General features: G+C 40.4%; 1 long non-coding RNA gene across 3 annotated transcripts in view; it reads left to right on the top strand.

Moving 5' to 3' along the window:
* The window catches only part of LOC103478270 (uncharacterized), a 76,851-nt gene extending 62,920 nt beyond the window's left edge, over window positions 1–13,931 (top strand). For 2 of the 3 annotated variants that reach the window (XR_535769.3, XR_535768.3), the window contains exon 3: window positions 2,885–4,461. This is a non-coding gene — a long non-coding RNA (uncharacterized LOC103478270). Of the gene's footprint in view, window positions 1–2,884; window positions 4,462–4,791 lie in introns of those variants that run through there. The other variant, XR_535771.3, reaches the window with a different exon arrangement.
* Window positions 13,932–18,473: the final 4,542 nt, after the last annotated feature.

The raw sequence follows: 18,473 nt of genomic DNA, 5'->3' as shown, positions 1-18,473 counted from the left end.
TTGATTTGATAACCAAATAACTCAAATTAGCTCATTGTAGCTTTAAATAATACAAAGGAAATGCCTGAGGAAATAGATTTTAGCTAATGTGCACTCAGTGCAGGGAAATAGGCCTTAATCTTGTCAAAAAATATTACTAAGTCAATACTTTTCTATTTATTTAAAACATTAAACTCAGATTTCAGCGGAGGCATAAACTGCTCATCACTTCCTGATTAGAACTACATGTTTTAAAGAACAAATATGTTTTGCTCCTTCGTATTAGTCACAATAAGCTAGATGTGAAACAAAAACCTGCCGATTTTCTTAGAACGGCACAATGTGTTTGTAAAAACCATGACACTTTTTGCGGCGGCCAAGAGAACTAAAACAGGGAAGTGTCACCACTGTTTGAGGTCTCTCTACTGCCAGGCTACTAAAAATATGTATTTCTGGAGGTAAATAAGGAAATGATTTCATAGAATGAAACCAGAAAAAAAAATGGAAGTTGGATTTGGGTTTATTTGAAAGGTTTGAGGACAGAGTTTCATGTAGAACATAAACTTTACAACAGACAGTTTCCCTAGAGAAACTAAAATGTGATCTGATGTTGAAAGAATGAGTGGATCCAGTCTGGGCAGCTGCTGGTATGAGGTTTCATGATATTCCACGATTTACACACAAAAAAGATTAGCATGTGTAGCATCGTTAACTTGTTTGACCTTTAAACTGTGTAGAGATCTTCCAAATGCTGCTGAAACTGTGTAATATGGATTACTGCGGCACCAGCTAATATTGTACGGCTTTTGTTTAGCTTAACCTTTCGCCTATTCATAGCACATTCTGTACCTTTACACTGCCATTTTGCTTTACACAAACCTTTTTGTACCCATGTCCAATCACATAGTACTTTATTTTCTGTTAAGTGTTTTCATAAATTATGGAGTTAAATGATCGTAAAAAATAGAGCAAGTGTCACAATTAATTTAATCCAATTGTATTTTATGGTCTAAAAATGTCACACTACACCCTGTTCCCACTTATGTTTGTTCTGATCCCCTCTTGGGGCGAGATTACTCAAATTAAACACCCCATTCAGCTGACCTTTTTCACGATTTAGTGATCAGTTGAAGGTCTGTCACTCCATTTGTAACAAAAACTAAAACCAGTGCACCTTTAACAAAAATATTAACGGCCATAATGTAGTCAAGCATGCTACTTGTGCATACCATCATTCCTTGTCTTTCTGTCCTTTATAGTAACCCTCTAGAGCAAGCCGCTGTTAGCTAGCTAATTATCTGGGCTAACTGCAAGCTAAAAAGTTGAAACATTTTCTCCCTCCACACTCTCAGCTTCCGCCAATTGGTGTCATTACTTTCTTGCTGGGGATCCTGTTGTGGGCCCGGGATGCCTGTCTGCTGTGTTCGCCTGGCATGAACCCAAGCGAGAGGAGCCTGGAGTATTCATTGCTCAACCCGGGTGAAGGTCACAGAGTCCAGCCTTCTCGCTCTTCTTCTCCCCAGCGAGTAAACATATGGTCACAGAGCACCTTGAACATGTTTGGGTGACCAGAAACTACTTAGCCCGAGTGGCTGCAGCAAAGGGAAAGGGGTATTAAAGGAGTTTTTGAGGCCGGCCTGCTAAGGAGACAACGAGGAGAAGAAGGGAAATGGGGAGCTAGCAAACCCCCCCCCCCACCCTTCCAAAAGAAACCATTTGCTCGTTTAAACTCAAGTGAAGTCATTCTCTTTGAGAACGACGCGGTACTCCTCAGACTCCATCACTTGTCTCCCTTTCTTTTTGTCGTTCGGGCCGATATAAGATCATAAGGTGCAATATCATTGCCCTGTTTTTTTGTGTGTGTGTGTGTGTGTGTGTGTGTTTTTGAAACAGCCAAAGCTCGTCTAATCGCTTCCATGTTTCCTCAGTGTTAAGCTCATTAGTGGGTGACCTAAAGGCATGTATGAAAAGACAGCACCCCCACCCCTCCTCCCCAAAAAAAAAAACAAAAAAAACAACAAAAAACAAACAAACAAAAAAAAACCCTTGGATAATGGATGCTTGCTGTTTTGAGACTGTAAAAATAAACAGGTCTGCGGTTTATATAATGAATATCAGTCTAGAGTGCGAGTTTATCACAATCTCCCAGCTAATAACCCGCGCTGTGCTCTATGCGCTCGCACACTCGTATAAATACAGAGTGTGTGAGCAATGCCTCTGGTCAAGCCCGTGTGCCATGGCATGCGTGTGTGTGTGTATTTATCTCCGGGCTGGCCGAGGCCGAGGAAGCGGCAGGGGAGTGTTGAAGATGTTGAATCGCTATCAGACTTTGTGAATGAAGGGAGGGTGGGGTGTGTTAGTGGTGGCAGGGAGGAGGTGTGGGTGAGGGGGGGGGTCAGCGTGTCTGTGGTGCCTGAACGTCCGGCCCAGGTGGCGACTAGAGGACCGACTTCATTAGGCCTGAAGAGGAAACAAAGGAAGATGCATCGTAAAAAAGTGCCATCCCTCATCTGCGAGGCCACCGCCTGACACATTAGGAATCTGTATGCTCAATTAACCACTGGCAGGCTCATTTTTCCTCCCTCCCTCTCTCCTTTTCTCTCCCTCTTTCTCTCTCCCTCCCTGCCCCTCGCTCCTGATCAAACAGAGCAAGCAAAAGCGATCACGCCGGACCGAAACGAGACTTTTATCCGCGGGCTCGTTTATGAAGCGTGATCATATTTTAGCGCCGCACAGTTCATCGTTCCAAACCTCGTGGCTGCATTTTGTGGGTGAAAGCGGAAATTGTCGTTTACTGTGACTAAGCATATTTTATTTGCTGCTATAATAAAAAAAAAAGAAAGAAAAAAAAAATCAATTTTAATTTCCATATGAATTCCACAACGACCTCCGTCTTTTGTTACAGGGGGAAGATGGAAATCAGACGTCCGTGGGGAGAAGAAATTGCATGCCAACAGCACGTCGTTGGTGGAGTCCTTTTTTTTTCTTCTTTTTTTGTGGAGGCGTGTTTTAAGGAGCTCTGTTTCGTCCTCATGTGGTAGGCAATCTACTCAGGACGGCTTTACTTTCTGTACTGCACAAGTGTAACACAAGGAAAAGTTTTCCTAGCAAGTTTACAATTTTATTAACCTCAAAGAAAGAAAGAAGCTTAAAATAAATATTTTCTCTAAAAAAAACTTTTTCTTTTTTTTTTTTTGTTTTTTTTTACACAATGAGACACTCAAGTCTTACAAAAATAAATATAGCCGAGTTAGATGCTTTAAATTTACATTGTTTTATGTTGATCAGAACATCACCAAACTTTCTAATGGTGATTTTTAACTTGGGCTGAAACAATGAAGGCCCATTTGTCTTTGCTTGGATTCAAAATGTGTCTGAATAAGTCAGCCCAACATTAGCCGTGTTCTGCCAGAGCCGTAATTAAAGGCTTCAAAACAACTGGAACTGCAGCTAACATGGCAGAACGAGGACTCAAGTTTATCCTTGTTAAAGTAATCAAGACAGTAACTGAAGAAAAGAAATATGAGCCTTATGGTTTCATTTGTGACATGTGAAATATTATGTTATGTGGAAGCTTAAGAATATAAGAATTATTGATTTGTAAGCCTGTATTAGAAGTCAAGTGAAGTCTGTTTGTACAGAATTTCAGCAACATGTCAGTTTAAAGTTCATTGCACCATACAGACAACAGTATTGTTGTTTCTAAATGAATATGAACTTATTTTCTTTGCATTATTTGAGGTCTGAAAGCACTGCATCATTTTTATTATTTTGACCATTTCTCCATCCATCCATCCATCCATCCATCCATCCATCCATCCATCCATCCATCCATCCATCCATCCATCCATCCATCCATCCATCCATCCATCCATCCATCCATCCATCCATCCATCCATCCATCCATCCATCCATCCATCCATCCATCCATCCATCCATCCATCCATCCATCCATCTTCTACACACCCTTGTCCTTTACTGGGGTCAGGAGGTTTGCTGGTGCCCATCGCCAGCCAACGTTCCGGGCGAGAGGCTGGGTCACCCTGGACAGGTGGCCAGTCTGTGGCATTTGACCATTTCTCATTTTCTGCAAATACATACGAACCTTTTGCTTGGAATTTCAGAGACATGTTGTCAAAGAATATTCACTTTATCCAAACATATACAAATAGAGAGTAAAATAAGAGAAACTGATCATTTTAAGTCGTGTCTTAATTTTTTCCAGCGCTGTACGTTTGTTTTCTTTTTTAACTTACTTCCCAGCATTTACATATGAGCAGATGTCTTCAGCAGTTTTGCTCCAGTCAAAACTGCTGAAGACATTCTATCTTTAACATTCTGTTAAAGACGTTTGCATTTTTTTGTAACAAATCTGTGTTGTTGCACATGTGAGCATGTGTTCAGGAGGAAGTAGCAAACATACATCCTGTTACACCTCAGCGAAACTGAATGGCAATTAAAGAGTCTTCATCTTCCAATGAACCTATTGTGTTAAAGAGGGGGAAAAAAAAGATAAATGGTACCTGGCTGAGGCCGCTCTTGGGTGTGTGTGTGTGTGTGTGTGTGTGTGGGTGTGGGGGGGGGGTCTGTCACCGTGATACGCATCAGCCTTTGATTAACGAGTTGAGATGAACAGTCTTTAAAATTCACAGAGGTCACGACTTAGGAGGCATCCATATGACACTTCACTGCACTTCACAAGACCAAGAGTATTTTTTCCCTCATCTGACCCATTATACATCTCTCTCTCTCTCTCTCTCTCTCTCTCTCTCTCTTTCCCTCATGTTGCCTCTTTCTGCCTCTCTGTTAAAGGTCCATCCCAGGGATGAAAAATGGCGCACAGCTGGCTGAGTACTTCCTTCCCCTTGTTGGGGTCAGCAGTTCACCATGCTGATAGAGACCCTCACACCTTCTTTATTAGGAGCTCCTCTGCACTCAGACAAGTTGTTATTCTGCATCACTGGACAGCCGTCAGCACTGCCTTTGTCTAGGTTATCTCTGATTACATGACTTCATCTTTGCATGAAGATGAGACTAAGAAAACCTTTACGACACCTCTCCTTTTTCAAATTACTGTTCACCATAGCTCCATCAGAAAGATTTTGTTATTACTTGAAATCTGAACAAGAACAGGGACGTCTAGATGTGTGCATTTAAGAAACAGAGCAATGTTTGCTTTATAGATTTGTTTCTCCCCATCAAAGGAAACTTAGCATTCATTTTCTTACCCAGAAAGCTTTGAGTTGTAGATGTGAAATGGTGGCCAACTTTGACTTAGTTGGCAACAGTTTCCAGCTAAATGGTTGGAAAAACCCCTTTGAAACAGTTTCCAACCAGTATCCAGACATCTTCTCCATGTATCCAAGTGATTTGTGTAGGCAAAAAATAAATTGAGGTCAACGTCGTCCCACCTGTAATATACATCTGAGCTGCCAAGTTAGCCAGTCGAGGTTTAAATCACTTAAGCAAATTTAAGTCACAATACGTTTCCAATTTCAGTTCTGTTATGAATATAATAAAAAAAATGTTTTTCATTTAATTGTCTTTTGAAATTGGCCAAACTCACGTTATAAGTATTTTTTGGGGGGAATTTTGTACTTATTTTTGACACATCAGGTTTCAAGATGCCTTTGCATGTCAAAGTTATATTGGCTTGGGACATTCCATACATTGTAAATATTTGCTAGTCATCATTCACAGATAGATGAAATTGAGTGACATTAAACTCTTAAACTTTAGTGTTTTGCATGATATCAGACCATCTGCAGCTGTAACAACTTCAAAATCTCCTGTGAAGGCTTTCTATCATTTTTAGAAGTGTCTTGTTTTGTTTGTTTTGTGTTGAACAATTATCCACAAGAGCTTGGAGTCTCCACTGATTCATTCCAAATCATTATCTGTTTGGCTGAGGTCATGACTGTCCGGTCCTTCCACACCAAACTCGCTCATCCGTGTCTTTGTGGATCTTTGTTTTTGTACTGGTCCGCCGTCTCTTCCTGTTCAAACATGACGGCGCACCAGTTCAGAAAGCAAGATCCGTGAAATGGTCAAAATACATTTGCCATGCTGAAGCAATAAGAGTTGGTTTCATTGAAAAGTTGCGCCTCAGGATCCACTAAGACTCACCAAGACTGTGACTTCATGGCTTAGTTGACAAATCCTTTCCACTTCCCTATGATACCACTGACAGCTGACTACAGAACGATTAGTAGGCAGGAAATTTCACAGCTGGACTGGCTGCTTAGGTGGCCTTTCATCACAATACACCAGGCTGTAAAAATAGTCTTGGATTAGATTGGTGATAATAAAAGTGTCCAAAGTTTGTAGTTTCTTGTGGTGGACTGCAGTCCTTCCACCGTTCACCGGTAAATAAGGTAATAAGATTCATGAAAGTCAGAGTCTGAATTTGTAAAATAAAAATCCCAACCTCAACTTGAATAATATTTTCCAGCAAGAACTGCAACACTCAGCTTACTTGCAAAACATGGTGGAAAAAGTAAGTGAAACTTTAGTTGTGGTGCGTTCATGCAGGTGTATTATGATTAGGAATGCACAGTATTAGATTTTTGGTCGATATCCTAACTCATTTGCCCGATAACCACTACCAAGTTTTTTCCTGTACTCATTGAAACTATATGGCTTTCTCTACTGTGGAATTAAAATACCGCATTATCTTTGGCAACTCAACCTGCTACCAAAAGTGGTTGAAAATGATGAAACACTTTCAACTTGTGTTATGTTCAATGTCAAATTTATTCATGATATTTGACATCGTGCTGTGCTGCAGGCATCATTGTCACTGGTTTGTCATATAAAAACAACACATTTTACATCAGTGAGTTATTTTGACGGAATGGCTGATGTCTGATATTAAACTTTTACAGCCAATATCAGCCGATACCAAGACCATGCCGGTAATATTGTGCATTTATGACACGCATGTTTACACAAAAATGGTCTCAACCAAAAGTTTGGTGGGTTCGAAAATATTTAGAATCTATAAATACTTCTGTAATAAAGTACTTATCTTTTTGCTAAATACTTATTCTCTTAAGGTGGCAAGGAATGAGGAGCAAATCCCAGTTCACCAAGAATCGTTTTGACTAATTGAACACATTTTCCTTTTCATCATTTTATCACTTAGCTGTATCTTTTCAACATAATGAAAGTTAATTACAAACTTGCAGCCAATTAATGTTCAAAATTCGACAGTCAATTTTTGAATCATTTTTGAATCATTTGTCAACCTGACAAATTATTCAGAATTACATTTAACACACTTAACGTGGGTCCTGACTATGCGATGGTAGGTAATGTGTTGACAATAAAGACAGACTGCCTTGCTGGTTTTGGTCCGACACACTGTTAATCGACATTTCTAGGACGAGATTAATTAAAGCTTCTGTTTTATAAACCCGTTGCTGTCCCCTGTGTTGGCTGTGTCGAGCAGAATGAATTGACAACAGAGGGCCTAAGTGGTCAAATTTTAAGTGGACTCAAAAAAAAAAAAAGGTGCTAATCATAATGCTGAGCTGGCCTTGTTGAACAACTAATTACCTCCATTATGAAGATGTAGAGGCCTGTTTGGAAGTGTGTAGATGTGTGTCTATGCGCAAGCCAGCCTGCTCCGATTAAGAGGGGGGGATTAGCCGTCCATCCTGAGGAAAGGAGGCAACTCGGGGGTACGGGGATAGAAGAAGAGGGAGGGAAGAGCGGGGGAGGAGGAGAGCGCCCCCCCACACCCCCTCCTGGAGACGAGCCCTGACCTTCTCATTTCATCCTCATTAGTATCTCATGTCAACAGAGCAGCCACTCCTTAATCATCTGCTATCATCCCAGACCTGCACACACGCACACACACACACACACACACACAAAGAAACAGACAAACAGAAAGTTGTCCTTACAGTTACTTTTAGACACAGGAACTGAAAGGTCCCACATGGGGTGTTATTCAGTCTGAAAATTGTAAGTGTTTTCAATCAAAGTCCTGCCTCTGTCAAGACTAACTTTTAATTTATTGTGTTTATATTTTATCTTGTTTATCATCTCGTTACACAAAAACATGCGTTACACTAGGGGACCGGGCAGCGGGGTCCAGCGGCATGGCACAGAGCGACCCTGTCTGTCTGCATCGGCCCCGGTGCCACGGAGGGCCTCAGCAGGGTCGGGGGGGGGGGGGAGGAGCTCGGGGTGCCAGCACAAATGAGCTCCATTCATTTCCCCACTTCAGCATATGGTGGCCCATTGTCCTCGGCCACAGAGGCAGAAATGATGCAATTTGTTGGCATGTCCTGTCATTTTCACAAACTGTCCAACCCACAGAGGCCCCGGCCAGCAGAAGACAAGCAAGGGCAGCTTGTTGTTTTACACAATACACACACAAACGAGTGTGTGCGTGTGTGTGTGTGTGCATGTCCTGATTTCAATCCAAAGATAAAAGCAACAGCACAAAAACACGACAGACATATGTAGTGATTAGTAGAAATATTTCTTATTTTTACTTGGAAAAAACAACCAAACAAAAAAACAAATCACTTTTAAGCTTCCACATGTGTGTCAATCCTTGTTGTGCTGCGTGTCCCAACAATAGCTTATCCTTATTTACCGAATAAACTCTAATCTGATCCAAGACACGGTAGCCTTGATATTTGCCTCACGGTTAAGCAGATGAGCTCCGATAAAGCAGCTCGAGTGCAAAAACAAGAAAATATTCAGCGATGAAATTAAAAGTTAAAAAGTGAAACGGCAGCTCTTTGAGTAAGAGTGAACCGGGTCAGCTCCACTGTGGCCTGTTCCTGGTTTCACTATGCCAGGCATGAAGCTGCTGTCAGACAGGAGGGGAAGGAGTCTCATTCAACTTCCTCAAAAAAAGTGAACTTTTGACACGACGAACACAACACAGCGAGCAGCAGCAGTAAAACAGAAAGAAGCGTCTAGACGTGCCTACATTTAGCTCAGACGGAGGAAAACATATGATCGCACACTCATGCACCAAAAATGATACCAGTTTATCAGATGGACAGGGTCAAATGTCGCTACCTCATCCTGACATTTGTGAGTAAGTGTGTGTAAGAATGGTGCATCCCGGTGGTGCCAGCCTGCTCTGGCTTCATGGGTTGAAGGATGTTTTTCTTATCATTTGCTCGGCGTGTAACTCGCTCTCAAGGGCCAGATTCATGACTTTTACTGGACCGGGCTGATTCCTTTTATTTTTATTCTTTTGATTTTGGGTAAACCAACAAAAACACTGGTTGTGTACTCTTCTAGGCAATGAAAAATGCAAAATGATAGAAGTGCAAACTCTTTTCCTATTAAATCCCCATCAGTAAACTCAATATCCAGCAGCTTATTGAAACCAAGAGCAGAAAAATAACTCAGTTAAAAGGGGACTTTCAGACTTTTGCCCTGAAGGGGCCGTGTTATGTATTTGGGATACATAGTTCCATTTCATAGCACAATGGCACATAGTACAAGTAATTGTGCTATGTTCAGTTGTGAAAATGCTGTATTTAAATAACTTAAAATGATATTTTTATTTCACATCTGATGCCTTGAAATTAGCTTCTGCCTCTTTAAGAAGCTTCTAAACTTTCTGGCGCTGCCTTCAGGACATCATCACACCAGTCCTTCATGATGTCATTTACAACCGTTCTGTGATAAGCTCTAAAGACTCACAGTTATACCAGGTGTTTCCTTCTAGCGCTGCTAGTTTGAAGGAGTCAAGTGAGGGAGGATTCCTCAAACATGCATGAGTAAGTCAAAGCTACACTTTGGGTATGCTTTTGATGAAGGAATGACATTATAACATGACAAAAGTCAAAAAAGTTGATTTTGTATTTTTGGATTATATTGTTAGCCTTAGCTGTGGATGTCTACCGCTCCTCCGATTTTAAAAGATACCTTTTAGTTGCGTGTAGTCTACCATGTTAAGTTGACATCCATGTGTTGGTTGATTTCCACCATACTCTTTGGCCAATTGGTTAAAATGGGTTTTATTTATGGGTATTAGAGTAAAGGAGACTGAATGTAGATGATTAGAATTATCTAATCATCTACATTATGAATGTTATTACATTATGAATTCATAACATTATGAATATAAATGTTATGAATTTAACATTCATAATTTAACATGAATGATAAATTCATGAATGGTTAGGTTTGTTGCAAACAACAAACCTAAAGCAATAAATACTTTTTCAAGTTTTCCTGAACTCGAAACTTCCAAATACTCAAGATTTTAGCCCAAGTGACATAATTCACTTTTGTTTATATGTCACATTTAATAGATGCCCATACTGTCAGATAATCCATCTTTGTCCCCCACACAAACATTTAACCAGGCTAGCTGTGGCTCTTGTAATTCCCAAATCATACATCCCTGACCTCAATCCTGGCCACACTTCTCTCCAGTTTCCTCGTCCTCCTCCCCCCTCCGTTTTTTCTGCCAGTGGCAACCATGATCCCTCTTCATTCCTACTCTTAACCCCATTTGTACTCTCCACCCCCGCCTTGTCCTCCAAACCTGTCAGGGACCGGCTTCCCATGTCCATCACCGGGTGATGGATGAGGTGGAAGGTCATCACCCCACTCTCCAGAGTTTGACGATCCCATCAGCCGTCCAGACACCTCCAAATCATAGCGGAGCGTGTTATGGAAATTATACACTCTGGAAAAACAACCAGGAAAATGTTGCCTTTGCGTCGCCACTGGCCTTAGTAAATATAGGGAGTCGTCACTGGTGACAGAAAGAAAATATTTACAGAGAGAAATATTTAAAATGGATCTGGCTATATACCTAGGCTGTATGCTGGTATGGGTTTGCTATGCTTGGCAAGTCATTCTGCGTTGTTTTGACCACAAGAACAGGCCTTGATAAATAGATATGTTGACATATAACATATAACATTTAATACTTAAAACAACAGATTACCATTAATTCGTATTACAATTGTCTGTAGATATTAGTGATATAACAAGAGGAACAGTTGTCAGGTTGGCTAATTTTACATACCATACCTTGCAAAACTATCCATATTTCTAGATCTTTTTGACATTACAAAATAGATACAGGTATGTTCATATAAAAATTGCTGCATTAAAAAATTTTCACCCGTCTCTGTTGAAACTTTCTGAATTTTATCTTTTAGTTCAGTGAAAGCTGCAGTTCTGTCTCGATCAGTTTTACACGCCTAAAGACTAACGTTTCTGCCTATTTTTGTTTGTGGAATATCTCATAACTGATCAGAGTGTTTAATACAGAGCGTCATTCAGCTCTTAATTGGATTTTGATCTAATCAGTCGATTCAAGTCATGTAATTATGTGATCTGTAAGCATTCATCAAACCTTGTGCTCAATGAAAAAGTCCCAGAACAGGAAGGGGGGCTGGAGGGGCGGAGGCGACCCACCAATAACACACCTCTCAATGGGAGATAGTTGTAAACATATAAACTGAAACCATTATGACCTATAAGGAGTAATGTGCAATTGCGGTATGAGTGTGATGTAGTACAAAGCAAAGACAGAAGTTATAGTCACACAGTCGGGTGAGAATTGAACAGATTTCATCGTCCTACAGCGTCTGTCAGACCTAAGAAACATGTTGAGAAGAATCTGATGTAAAAACTATTCTGACGATGTCACATGACAACTTTGCTTGTATTTAAAGCAATGAAAGCACTTAGACAGCACTTCTGCATGAGGATCATGACACAGAGTTTAGCATATGTCTTACACTGAATACTGCAAGTTGTGGTCCAGATGTCTTTGGGTTGAGCAAGCCCGTCTGTATGATTTGAAATTTACAAAGTGATCTGTAATCGGGGGTTTGGGAATGTATGTTAATGGCAAAGTTATCTGAAATGGACTTTCAAACAATCCACTCTAACACAAATGTTCTTTGCTTTAATTTCATGGTTCTCAAACATTGGCACCACCATGCTAGGGGCTACCTAATTGTAAGTGTAGTAGAAATCTAGTATCAATTATTTCCAAGTCAGATTTTATGTCTGTTAACCAAAAAGTTGAGTTATTTGTTTAATCAAAAAGTTTGAGAACTCCCTGGTCAAACTGCAGTGGACGACAGTGAAACAGGAACAAACACTGGTGGTCACATATGCGGCTCTGCATTTACCTCTAAAGTCGGAACTTGGATTCAGAATGACATCGGTGGGTACCTTCAACCATCTGTGTGAAAGATTTGATTATAAAAGTATTCAGAAAAAAAAAATTGTAATTGGCTCCAAATCAGTTTTAAATGTAAAGAAAGGATTTTGTAGGCCTTGTGTTTCAAAAATTTTAAAATGTGTAAAATATCACTTTCCAAGAATACTTTCTAAAGAACTATATATAGTCGCTTCAGTTGGTGAGAAATGCAGACAAGTCTGTCCTCAGCTTTCCAGCAAAGGAGAATATGTCAGCCAAAGTAGGCAGGATTTTGTCCCACTCATATCAATCTGTCAAGACAAGATTGATATCTCAGAAACACACAAGAAAAATAAACCATACACAACAGTGTCAAACTTCACCACTGGCAGCAGCATAGATCAATGTTATTTCCCGCTTTTACAAAAATACCTAATTCCCCTTATTTAATCAAGCGTCTCCTCGCTCTGGACGCTCCGGCTGATTTATTGCGCCCGCCGTCTTTATGAGTACCTGCTTCATTTTCCTGTCTATGCTGTGACATCTAAAGTGATAGGAATTTTATGCTTTTGATAACAATATGAGTTTCGCTTTGGCCCGGAATTCATGGCCGTGTCAGCGGCCGATAAATAACAACCATAGCGAGGTGAAAACATTCACGGGCTTCCGAGACAAAACATCCAACCGGTGGGATTTATCGAGAGATGGAAGCAGGGAAGATGGAGCTCCAAGTGGGAAGGGAGACATGGCACAAGACGGGATGGGAAAAAACGCCGCGGTCACAGTTAAAGGTCATGCAGACAGCATGTGGAGTGTGATATGTTCCAGATTTGTCTCTCCAGGATTTGTAACTAGACTGGTATCATGATATCTCTAACACTGAACATAAATAAAACGATTTGTTACATTTGTGAACAAAAAAATTAAAAAAATTATAATAGAGATCTTTTAAAAATTCTACATTGCCCTTCTTTTTCAAAACATGTAGGTGGACTACATTGACCTTTAAAATGATCAGTTTCTCTGATTTTACTTTTTATAGCTATATGTTTGAATTAAATGAAGATTGTTCTTTTAGTCTAAGAACTACTGACAACATGTCTCTGAAGTTCCAAGCAAATATTTAGTATTTGCAGGAAATGAGAAATGGTCAAAATAACTAAAAAGATGCAGTGCTTTCAGACATCAAATAATGCAAAGAAAACAAATATTACTAATGTTTTAAACCAGGAAAAGTTTATAAATCTATATTTGGTGGAATAACCAAGAGGATTCCAATGGATTTCAATGCAGTGGTCTGAAGTTTTTTTCCAGATCAGTACGCAGGTGGTTAAATGATTAAAATAGACGTTTTTAGAGGAGGTCTCAAGTATTCATGAATTTTAGCCATTTGTGGGGACTTAACCCCTGTGAAAACCGAGATCCATTGTAAACTATGAAAAGGTGTGTATATTTAAATGTCATCTAACCTGTAGATTTGGTTGACAACTGGATTTATTTTTACATTTTCTCAAATGAGCTAATCAAATTTAACTTCTAGTGCCTTTTTTCAGTCCACCGCTCTTAGTCCTACAGTACAGCTGTAATCGTACAGTGCCTCCGTCCTGAAACTTTTGGCTGCCTTCCTGCTCCCACACGCCTGAATCAAATGATAACTTAATGACCAGGCCTTTGTAGAAATTACATGCCAGGGAAGTTATTCAGCCTTTTGATTCAGGTGCCTTTTTGTTTGCTTGATTAAAAAATGATGCAGCCTGTTTAAAGTTAATCTGACCCAATGAATGAATAAAGTCAATCATTTTCATATGCAGTACATCCTAATCACTCAAAGAAGGTCAGTTTCTGCCATCCCAAAAAAGGCAACTGGAACTTCAAATGCTCTGAAGGTATGCGACAAACCAACACAATCAAAATGACCATACTGACCATACTGTGTGGTTCGAACCGGCTTGTTCCACCTTCTTTGAAACATACTTCCCATTTATCACTTGCTGTAGCAAAGTGTGAGAAAGTGACGCTCCTGAGCTTCTCATAAGCATTATGAATAAATTACCTTGCGAGTCAAGATCGAAGGCTTGAGATTTATATCAACACTTTCCACATTCCCTTGACACATTGTCCGTTTCTCTGTTGTTGCCAAACACCTGCTGGTCACCAAGGCAATGACATTAAACTGAGATAGCTCTTTGCGTGTGGTGAAGTCTAACAAAGATGACGCACTGTACCCATGACTATGTCTCAGGAATACAGAGTAAAATGTCAAGCATTTCAAAAGAGAGTGGTCATAAAGCATGGTTATGGAGACTATAACGAACCATTGCCCAGAGCCAAAGGTCTCTTTGTTCTTGGCCCCGTCTACTCACTAACTAAGAGAATATTATTGGTCTTACTGAAAGAAAGAGGGGAGAGTGTGTTGTGTTGATTGTGCATCGCTACTTGAGTCCTGTGTGTGTTTGGCACAGGGGCCTCAAAAAGAGTGGCAACGAAAACAAAAGGCAGGGTTAGCACAAGTGCTTGGTCGTATAGGGGCTTGAACTGGCGCGGGCTCTTGGCATGGAGACAATGCATGTTGGGACGGCTGTGTCCAACGGGGACAGAAGCTGCTTGGAGCCGCATCAGCATCTCAGTGGGGCCACAGGAGGAAGAAGAGAGGGAAACATGATCAGAAGCAGAGGGGAAAATTGAGACAGATTTTCTTGCAGGTGTTGAGATAATGGACGAACAAATGATGTAATTGTTGGAGCATTTCAGAGAGAATCGAATGGGGGGAGGCCCTCGCGTGCCTCGCGGAGGAGGTTTCGGAGATCGTTGTGGAGAAAAAACCCCCAAAAAAACATTTGAATCACAAAGAGAAATTGGATAACGTATACAGACCAGAAAACCAAGACCAAATATTGGAACGGCTCAAGACTTTTTAGAATGTTGTTGTGCTGTTTTTTTTTATATTATTTCATTTCTTTCTTTAATTCTGGTAGACAAACATTTAAGAGAAAAAAAATAAGAGGACACAGTTTGATCATTTTGAAATTACCCAACAGATGAAACAAATGTTCTTTTCTCTCAGAATTCAATTATCTTTCCGTGTATGTTAGCAATATTTACCATCCCTTAGGCTGAAAGGTTAAGGTTTTATAAAGTGTTCAGACAGAATATCCAGGGAATTTCAGTTCATACACTATTTGTCGGAATTTGCTACTCTATTATTAAGGATGCCCAAATCTATTTTTTTTATCCTGGATTCTGGTAAAGTTGTTTACAATTAGCCTTTTGTGGATACAAAGTGTCAGCCCAAATCTTGACTCAAAATAATCATGCTAAAGCATTATACGGTCTTCACTCCAATGACGATCAGAAAGCTGCAGTATCTAGACAACAGATATTTTGTTCCAACTGGATATTCTGCAGAAAAACCTTGATTTTTTTTTTTTTTAAGTTTTGAAAGCTACTACAATGAATACACATTTAATCTGTTCAAACATTCAATTGGTTAAAAAGTGTTTTTAAAAAGAAATTAAAATAATGTATTCAAACACCTCACTTACACACAGCCAAACCGCAAACATGCAAAGTGGCAGATATTCAGCAACTTAAAAGTAAATAAATGATGGTGACAAATGAAATAACTTCTAGTCAAACTGGTCACTCAAAACACCAATCACCAGTCAATAAATACTACCTTCAAGTCTTGTTCATGATTAACCTCTCTGATAAGTAATGACTTATTAATGAGTCATTTCAAAATCAGAATAATGACAGCCGTAGCGGTTGCTAGCTGTCTATAGGGGCAGCTGATAGACAGTACAACAACAGATATTGGGTTTTGAATTAAGTCTCTGTCTGTTGGTATAGTTAAAAAGAAAGATACCAACTATTGATGCTTCTGACACAAAAGTCGACTCAGTTTTTGACGATGTTTGAGTGGACTGGTGAGTCGAACATGTTTTGCCAGCTTAGCTAGCCAGGCCAAACACCATTGTTGCACAGAAAAAGAAAGTTCTTGTTTGTCTGAATTATCAAGCAACAAAGTTTAGAACAATCTTGAGCTCAATATCTCAGGATGTATTTCATCCTTATCAATCAGCAAAAGGAACGACGATGCACTGTTTTTGAATTGCAGTCTGCCGTAAGTTATAGTTGGGAATGACAGCGGGGAAAGTGAACAATGTCTTCAGTCCACATTGGCCACAAATGTAAGTTTTGAGATACAGTCAGAGCAAGAGACAAGACATTTTAATGCTGGCAAAGATGTTGATGCCCTTCTCATTTGTGGAAGACGGTTGTTAAAAGCACTCTCAATTTCCGGTAAGCTTCATAGCTTAGCTTGCTTCACGATGAAGCTCCTGCATTACATAGATCATGTAATGTAAACTTCAACAGAGTTCATGCCTCCAGCCAGCGATCGTTTCTCGATAGGTGATGGTCCAGACTCTCTGTACGAAGCAAAGCGCAAAACAACGGGATGGTTTTTACCAGACTATGTCAAGTTAACTTAATATTCTGTAGATTCTGGCACAGTCCTCGCTATTAAACCTAATTTACACAACAATCATGGTACAATCTCCAGCATTTTTATCACACCTCCATTAATGAAATTCCTTTTTTTTTTATCTTTTAATCACTTTTAATCTGTCTTACAGATTCATTATCCAGCAGGTGTTATCAGAGCTTATTATTAGCACCTTACAGTATTAGTTATGCTCACCCCCTCCCCTTTAAAGTTGCAGACCTTTAACTTTGAAGCACATTTACACTCGTACTAATCAACCAGCTCCTCTTTAAATTATTCAGGAACATGGCTAGGTCCTATCCATATGGCGAGAAAGGAGAGAAGATATATTTGGAGCATCACACTTTTAAGAGCGTGAGCCTCAACTCCCCTGGGTCATTTTCTGCTTTGGTCTTAATTGAGAGTGTTCTTGAAAAATCATTACTATATTAATGATTTAACACAAAGTAACTACCTGCTTTTTTCCAGGAGGAAAGGGAGATTTGCCTCCAATCAATACCCATGCACGCTCATTATAAGGGAGGTAAAGTTATAGTAATTAGGCAGACACCAATAACTTTTTAATGATCTTTGTTTTTAATTGCATATTATCGGGTTGCACCGTGTGTGTGTTTATACCCAAATATAAGATAATGGCAAAAGGAGAAGTAGATTAAAGAGGAGCTTGCAAGTTTTTCTTTTTTTATTTGTTCCAGCAACAACAGCAGCCCAGCTTGTCTGCAGAGGAAGGGAGTATGAATGCAACCAATGCCTCTGCATCTTTCCTAACATGTGCATCAGTTGTCCAGTAATGTGCCTACACTTGCAGTCTGGGATTTTGAAATATTTGTAAAATAACACTTCCCTTCCTGCCGTCTATAAGAACGAGGAAGCGAAAGCGCAGCATGGAAAAAAAAAAAAAAAAAAAAAAAGGCACGAGGAACTTTTAGAGAAATGAAAACTTTAATATGCGAGTTGACTCAAAAGAGAGTCAACGCAATGACACCAAACGATGCCTTACAGGTAAAGCGAAAATCATCAACAGTAAACTTTCAATTTTAGGTCATAAAAAGACAGACTGGCGGTGGATAGATGGGGTTTCATGTTGCCCGTATAAAAAGGGTAATAAAAATATTAATGAAAATGCAACCTCAGTGTAGCCATCTGCTAGCTCTTAAAGGGGAAGCGGCGCATTTAAAGCAGCGGAGGGGAGTGTGTCTGACACAAAGTAAAAAGAGAGAGGGAGGCTGAACCGGCAATCCGGTACCGCTCTGCATCTGAGAGAGCCAACATCGACCCCCCTCCTCACCGCCGCCCTCACATGGCCCGTTCGCCGTGGCCCGCTCCCCCGGAACACGGCGGCAGATTGTCGATTCAATGACTCCCCTGTCAGGTGATTATCTAGGAGCTTTAATGTAATCTTCCACTCACACGTACCATATTTAAATTACGACCGCCGTCATGAAACAAGCTGCAGATTCAGTTCGCCCGATCGCTCCGCCGCCGCCTCAACAATGTCAACTGTAAAAGAGCGCCAGCTGAAGGCAATTACGCATGTTTTCAGAGCCAATTATGATCGCTCTCGTGGCGGCAGTTATGCCACAAGCAAGGGAGTGTTCGGAAATTTTTAATTTAATGACAATATGCTCATAGCAGGATACGGTGGGCTGCCCCCCGCTCCCAGGCCTGCAGTCTAGGAATCCGCAGAGGGGGACCATAAGGCAGGCAGGAGAAGATTATGGCTTCTCTCAAGGGCCACACTGGGAGCACTTGGAGGGCCTCAGCAGTGAAGGGTAGATGGCATCCACTCATCCTTTCTGAGTGAGCACAGCTGCCAGGGCTGAGCACAAGCTGGAAAAG

The sequence above is a fragment of the Poecilia reticulata genome, chromosome 16 (assembly GCF_904066995.2).
Source record: "Poecilia reticulata chromosome 16, P_reticulata-male-v2, whole genome shotgun sequence".
Classification (NCBI taxonomy): Eukaryota; Metazoa; Chordata; class Actinopteri; order Cyprinodontiformes; family Poeciliidae; genus Poecilia; species Poecilia reticulata.
Note: the sequence above shows the minus strand (reverse complement) of the source record. Positions and strands in the feature narration are given on the sequence as shown.